Raw genomic sequence first — 7,363 nt, forward strand, 5'->3', positions numbered from 1 at the left:
CTCTTATCCAATTGATGAGTCAGACGAACTGCCCAATGGTTTTAGGACTCTTGGGATGATGCCTAACACTTGACTTCCTCTGATAAAAGCTGCTTCTGAGACCATTTTTGATAACCTTCGGTTACCTCCTCCATACACCAAATGTAATTTTCTCACTGCTATGCTTCGACCAAGATCTATGGCTGCCTCAACGAACTCTTTATGTTTGCCATAGGTAAATCCAGAAAGCACACAAATGTTCTTAAATTGTCTATTGGGAGTGGCTGCCATTGTGATACTTCTCAAAAATAATTTGTGAGTGCTTGACAAAAAGTAAATCACATTTAAGAATCTTGGTGATAGTGGATCACAGCTGTGAATGAGGTAACATGTCAGTGTCAAATAACGCGTAAAGCACGTGGCTCGCGAGTCAAAAAGGAAACAGTAAAAAAGAAAAAGCAAACAGTAATAAAATTATTAAAGGCAATAATGCAAACGATAAAACAATAGTGAAATAAAATAACAGAAAGTAAAAGGATATTTACACGTAGTTGCGACTGTGGCTCACATCTTCCTCTGGTTTTACGTCCAGAAACGGCTTGAACGCCCTCTATGGGTCGAGGATGGGCTTCCCATCCAGTTTTCTTATAAACTGGTAAACAGGGTCGTTTATAGTCAGATTCCCGAGACTATATCGTGTATGCTCTTTCTGGAATAATGGCCATAACTGGAGAATCGCTCCTTGCACATATCCACTGGGATGCGTTTCAAGAGACAAAAGGATATCATCCAATGACTCCTTATTCAAGCCATCCCTAATGAATTGAATCTTATCTTCCCTGTTATCAGACACCATTCCTAAAGAACATGGGTTTCTATCGCAACTCATTCTGGCACACTTATGACAAGCAACAGAAATTCTTCGAGCTCGTCGTTTTCTTGCATAATTTCCTTTACCACAACCAGGCATGAATGCAATAAATTTTGGAGGTAACTCACCTGCCGATCGTACTTTAGCCTCGATTAACCAACGGATGTCAGTAGGTATGTTATTCTTCATGAGTAATCGCATGCGTTCGGACCGAACTTTATAGATCGTAAGGAGGGCATTCTGAGGAAGTGAAGGGAATCGCTTGTGAAGCTTTGCTAAAATCTCGTTTCTATCCATACCTTCGCCTCAGAATATCAGTTATTATGGGAAACTGAAGTTAACCGACTTGATTGTCACGGAGTACCGTTATCCGCCACTTCACCGGGGTAACAAACTAAAGCACACAAACAGAAAAACAAATTAAAACACACAAAGAAAATTAAAATCGTCCTCTTATTGAATTTACCTCAAGCTCCAACTGGATGTCGTAAACACTTCTCTCAATGTCTCTGAGTTGGCGTTCTAAACCCTCAACATAGGCTACTAACTCTGGTGGTTGTAGAGCCCAAATGCGTTGTGGTTTACAAAATTGAATCTGCCTTTTGAGATGAGTTTTGACACGTTGAAGTGGTTTAAGAATGTTCAGGAGGAACGGTCTAAGTATGAGACTCATGATTAAAAATGATAAGAGAAAACTTAATGGTAAAATAAACACACTTATGCAAAAATAATTTCAATTAGCAGAAGAATAATATAAAGAAAGAAAACAAAATCAAATCATCGAAAAGAAAAAAAATCAATTCAAATCTGGTGGGTCACTCAAATTTATTTCGGTGTCTTCTCCATATGGTTGGTATTCTAGATATGCCTTTAATCTTTGACCATTAACTTTAAACGTGACACCGTTCTTTGGGTCCTTAATTTCAATTGCCCCATGTGGAAAAACAGTATGAACAATAAAGGGACCAGACCATCGAGAGCGTAACTTACCTGGGAATAGGTGCAAGCGAGAATTGAATAAAAGCACTTTCTGACCTGGAGTGAACGATTTTCTCATAATTTGCTTGTCGTGAAAGACTTTCATTCGTTGCTTGTAAATCTTGGCATTTTCGTATGCATCATTGCGAATTTCTTCAAGTTCTGCCAGTTGTAATCTTCTTTCTGAGCTGGCTTGCTGCATGTCAAAGTTGAATTTCTTGATAGCCCAATATGCACGATGCTCGAGTTCCACAGGTAGGTGGCAAGCTTTTCCATACACTAGCCTGTAGGGTGACATCCCAATCGGGGTCTTGAAAGCCGTTCTATATGCCCATAATGCATCATCAAGTCTTAATGACCAATCTTTTCTGTCCGGCCTCACCGTCTTTTCTAATATGTGCTTTATTTCGCGATTGGATATCTCAACTTGGCCACTGGTTTGCGGATGATACGGAGCTGCCACTTTGTGTGTGATTGAATACTTTGTCAAAAGAGCTTTGAATGCTTTGTTACAAAAGTGGGCACCACCATCACTGATTATTGCTCGAGGGAATCCAAAGCGCGAAACAATGTTGCTTTTCAAAAATCCTATCACCACTTTGTGATCATTGGTTCTGCATGGAATTGCTTCCACCCATTTCGATACGTAGTCAACACCAACCAATATGTATTGATGGCCAAAAGAAGGGGGAAATGGTCCCATGAAGTCGATACCCCATACGTCAAAAATCTCAACCACTAAAATTGGATTTAGTGGCATCATGTTTCTTCGTGTAATGCTCCCCATTCGTTGACACCTATCACATGAAGAACAGAAAGTGTAAGCATCTCGAAATATAGTTGGCCAATAGAAACCACATTGTAAAACTTTTGTAGCTGTTTTCTTAGCACTAAAATGGCCTCTACACGCTTGTTCATGGCAGAATGAAAGGATATTTTGAATTTCACTTTCTGGGATACATCGCCTAACAATTTGATCTGCACAATACTTGAACAAATACGGGTCATCCCAAAAGAAATTCTTTATTTCCGCAAAGAATTTAGCCTTGTCTTGCTTGGTCCAATGCTCTGGAAGTTTACCTGTAACAAGATAATTAACTATATCAGCATACCAAGGTAGTACTTCCACATTCATTAATTGTTCATCTAGAAATGACTCATTCAATGGTAATGGTTCCATAATTGTATCAAAATGGAGGCGAGAGAGATGGTTAGCTACAACATTCTCTGTGCCTTTCTTATCTTTGAATTCCAAGTCAAATTCCTGCAAAAGTAACACCCAACGAATTAGTCTAGCTTTTGCATCTTTCTTTGTGAGAAGATATTTAAGAGCAGCATGATCTGTGAATATAATTATTTTATAACCAATGAGATAAGATCGAAATTTTTCTAATGCAAACACTACTGCTAGCATTTCTTTTTCAGTAGTTGAATAATTCAACTGTGCATCATTCAATGTCATACTAGCATAGTAAATAACGTGGGGAATTCGATCAACTCTTTGTCCTAATACTGCTCCTACTGCATAATCAGATGCATCACACATGAGCTCAAATGGTAAGTTCCAGTTTGGGGCCTGAATGATGGGTGATGATGTCAACAATTGCTTTAATTTTTCAAAAGCTATAAGACATGAATCATTAAAGATAAAAGGTACATCCTTAGCAAGTAAATTGCATAAGGGTCTAGAAACTTTGCTAAAATCTTTAATGAAACGTCTATAGAAACCAGCATGCCCAAGGAAAGATCTTACTTCTCTGACTGTTTTAGGTGGAGGAAGATTAGAAATGAGATCCACCTTGGCTTTGTCAACCTCAATACCTTTGTTCGAAATGATGTGACCGAGAACAATACCTTGTTTTACCATAAAATGGCACTTCTCCCAATTCAAGACTAAGTTCTTCTCGGTACATCTCTGCAGAACTAGCGTTAGATGATGTAAACATTGATCAAACGAGTCACCAAAGACAGAAAAATCATCCATAAAGACTTCAAGGAATCGTTCAACCATATCAGAAAAAATGCTCAACATGCATCGTTGGAATGTAGCAGGTGCATTACATAATCCAAATGGCATTCTCCTATATGCAAAAGTGCCAAAAGGGCAAGTGAAAGTAGTTTTCTCCTGATCTTTTGGTGCTATGGGAATCTGATTATATCCTGAGTAGCCATCTAGAAAGCAATAAAATTCATGGCCTGCTAATCTATCAAGCATTTGATCAATAAATGGTAAAGGAAAATGGTCTTTACGTGTGACCGAATTCAACTTTCTATAATCAATGCATACACGCCATCCTGTAGTCACTCTAGTTGGTATCAATTCATTATTGGCATTCGTAACTACTGTGACTCCTGACTTTTTGGGGACAACTTGTACAGAACTGACCCATGAACTATCAGAAATTGGGTAAATGATACCTGCGTCTAATAGCTTAAGGACTTCTGTTCTAACAACTTCTTTCATATTAGGATTTAACCGACGTTGCATTTCCCTAGTAGATTTAGCATTTTCATCAAGGTGAATGTAATACATGCAATCTACTGGATTTATACCTTTAATGTCTGATATGGTCCATCCTAATGCTCCTTTATGCTCTTTTAAAATATCCAACAACTTACCTTTTTGTTCGTCATTTAAGGATGATGAGATGATTACCGGCAGAGTGCTTTCTTCTCCCAAAAATCCATATTCCAAAGTGTTGGGTAATGGTTTGAGCTCGAGTTTTGGTGGTGATTCTGATGATGGGATGAGTTTCTTTTCTGATGGTGCTAGTTGTTCAACTCTTGACTTCCATTTATTAGTGTCCATGGATGGTGCTGAGTCAAGTAGAGCATTGACCTCATCGACCGATCTGTCAATATCAAAATCCAAACCAAAGTGAGTTAAGCATGTCTGTAAAGGATCATCACTAAGGTTTGAAATAAAAGTATTATCGACTATTGTTTCTATTAAATCCACATCAACAATTCCATCATCTGCACTGTGAGGTTGTTTGGCAATGTTGAAAATATTTAGCTCCATAGTCATGTTGCCGAAGGACAACTGCATATTTCCAGTCCTGCATTGAATGTGAGCATCCGCAGTTGCCAAGAAAGGTCGGCCTAGAATAATAGGGATGTGCTTTCTTGAATCCTGTATTGGTTGAGTGTCAATTACAATGAAATCAACAGGAAAATAAAACTTGTCTACCTGGATAAGCACGTCCTCCACAATACCACGAGGTATTTTCGTAGACCGATCTGCAAGCTGTAACACCACTGGAGTTGGGTGTAATTCTCCCAGTCCAAGTTTCACGAATACAGAGTAAGGCAAAAGATTTACACTAGCTCCTAAATCCAACAAAGCATTCTCAATTGTGTGGTTCCCTATACTACATGAGATAGTGAGGGAGCCTGGGTCTTTGCATTTTAGAGGAATTTTATGTTGGAGTATAGAACTAACGTTTTCTGTTAAAAATGCCTTCTTTTGAACATGCATATTTCTCTTTTTAGTACAAAGGTCTTTAAGAAACTTGGCATAAGATGGAACTTGTTTAATAGCATCAAGTAAAGGGATGTTAACACTTACCTGTTTGAAGATTTCAAGAATCTCACCTGTGGATTTTCCCTTTTTTCCTTTAGCTAACCTTTGAGGAAATGGAGCTTTCGGAACATATTCTCGTGGGTTGGTTTCTTTTTCCTCCGGTGGTGAGTCCTCAACATTCACAGGTACAATTTGATTTTCTTTTGTCACCGGCATCTCTACTTTGTTGTCGACTTCTTTTCCTTTTCGCAAGGTCATGACTGCTTTGACCTCTCCATGCTGCTGTGGTGAACTGATACTTGCTTCATGTACTCCTTTAGGATTAGGCACTGGTTGACTTGGAAACTTGCCTTTCTCAACAGTCATTGCCAAGGTCTAAACTGAAGAAGCGAGTTGTCCCACCATCTTCTCGAGGCTTGAAACTGATTGGGCTTGTGAGTTGAAGCCCGCTCTCAACTCATTTCGTAGTCCATCAATGGTGCGGTTCTGTTGCTCAATCGTGGAGTGAGTAACATTCCTGAAATTCTGAAATGCATCCTCCCATGGTCTGGGTTGAGAATAATTCTGGTTTTGATTGAATGGTCTAAATGGGGGCTGAGAGGCTTGAGGATTTTGAGGAATTTGTTGCATTGGTGGAGCTGCTGGTCCATTCTGTTGGAATCCTTGAGACCATGAAAAATTGGGGTGGTCTCTCCATCCAGGATTATATGTGTTGGAGTATGGGTTGTAATTCGATGGTTTTCTCATTACACCTATGGCATTGGCTTGATCTGAATATGAGTCATGGTCATGTGATTCTGTTGATTTAGCAGTCGATAACGATGCTATTTGTCGAGCAAGACCTTCAACCATCTCCTTGACTTCTTTGATTTCCGAAGTTGACTCGCCAATTTGAACCTCATTTACTCCCTTAATTCTTCTAGTATTCCTGAGTGATCGACTCCGTTGTTGGGAATTATCCGCTTGTCGCTGGAAGAATTCCCAAATCTCTGTTGCGCTTTTTGACATTAGCTCTCCTCCACTTGTTGCCATTAGCCATTCTTGCACATTCGGCAATAATCCCTCCAAAAAATATTGGCATTGGTGCCATTTCTCGTACCCATGATGTGGACACTTCAAGAGTAGCCCATTGAATCGCTCCCAAGTTTCGAAAAACTGCTCGTCCTCTCTTTGTGTAAACTCTGAAATTTCCCTGCGAATAGAATTGGTTTTATGCACTGGGAAATATTTATTTAGAAATTTTGTAACCATTTGTTCCCATGATGCAATGCTATTAGCAGGCAATGTATTAAGCCATGAACGAGCTCCATCTTTTAAAGAAAATGGGAATAATCTAAGCTTTACATCATCATCTGAAAAATTCTCGTATTTAAAAGTTTGACAATTTAGCACACTAGGTTTTAATTCAAAACTCCTAGCAGCTACATTTGGGTATCTTATACATGATGTGCTCAAATTAGCTAAGGGACTAAAATAATCCTTAAATGGCCTCTCCTGTGGTGCTTGTAAATCCATTTTATTTTTAACGTGTTTGTGTGTGCGAAGTGTTTTTTCTAATTCAAGGTCTATAGGTTCAAGATTAGGTAATAATGACCTACGACCATGCATGCAAAATAAAAATAAAAATAAAGATGGGAACAAAACAAATAAAAATAAATAAGAGGGAGAAATTACGATACTAACCTTATTGCGCTATTACAACCTTACTATAAAAATACACAAAAATAAATACGTGAAATAAATTAACTAAAAATTAAATTAATAAGATAAACAAAAATTACAAAGAAAAATAAATTAAAAATTAAATTACAGAATTTTAAAGAAGAGAAAAAGAAAAGAAATACTAACCTTTAAATGTAGATTTACTTTTTTTTTCTTTTTTTTTTAATAATAAAAAAAAATACAAGAAAACAAATAAAAGAAATTATTCACAAAAATTAATTCTATGAATTAAAACTACTTACCTCCCCGGCAACGGCGCCAAAAACTTGTTGTGCAAATTTTAATGAACT

The sequence above is a fragment of the Citrus clementina genome, unplaced genomic scaffold (assembly GCF_000493195.1).
Source record: "Citrus clementina cultivar Clemenules unplaced genomic scaffold, Citrus_clementina_v1.0 scaffold_5, whole genome shotgun sequence".
NCBI classification, from domain to species: Eukaryota; Viridiplantae; Streptophyta; class Magnoliopsida; order Sapindales; family Rutaceae; genus Citrus; species Citrus x clementina.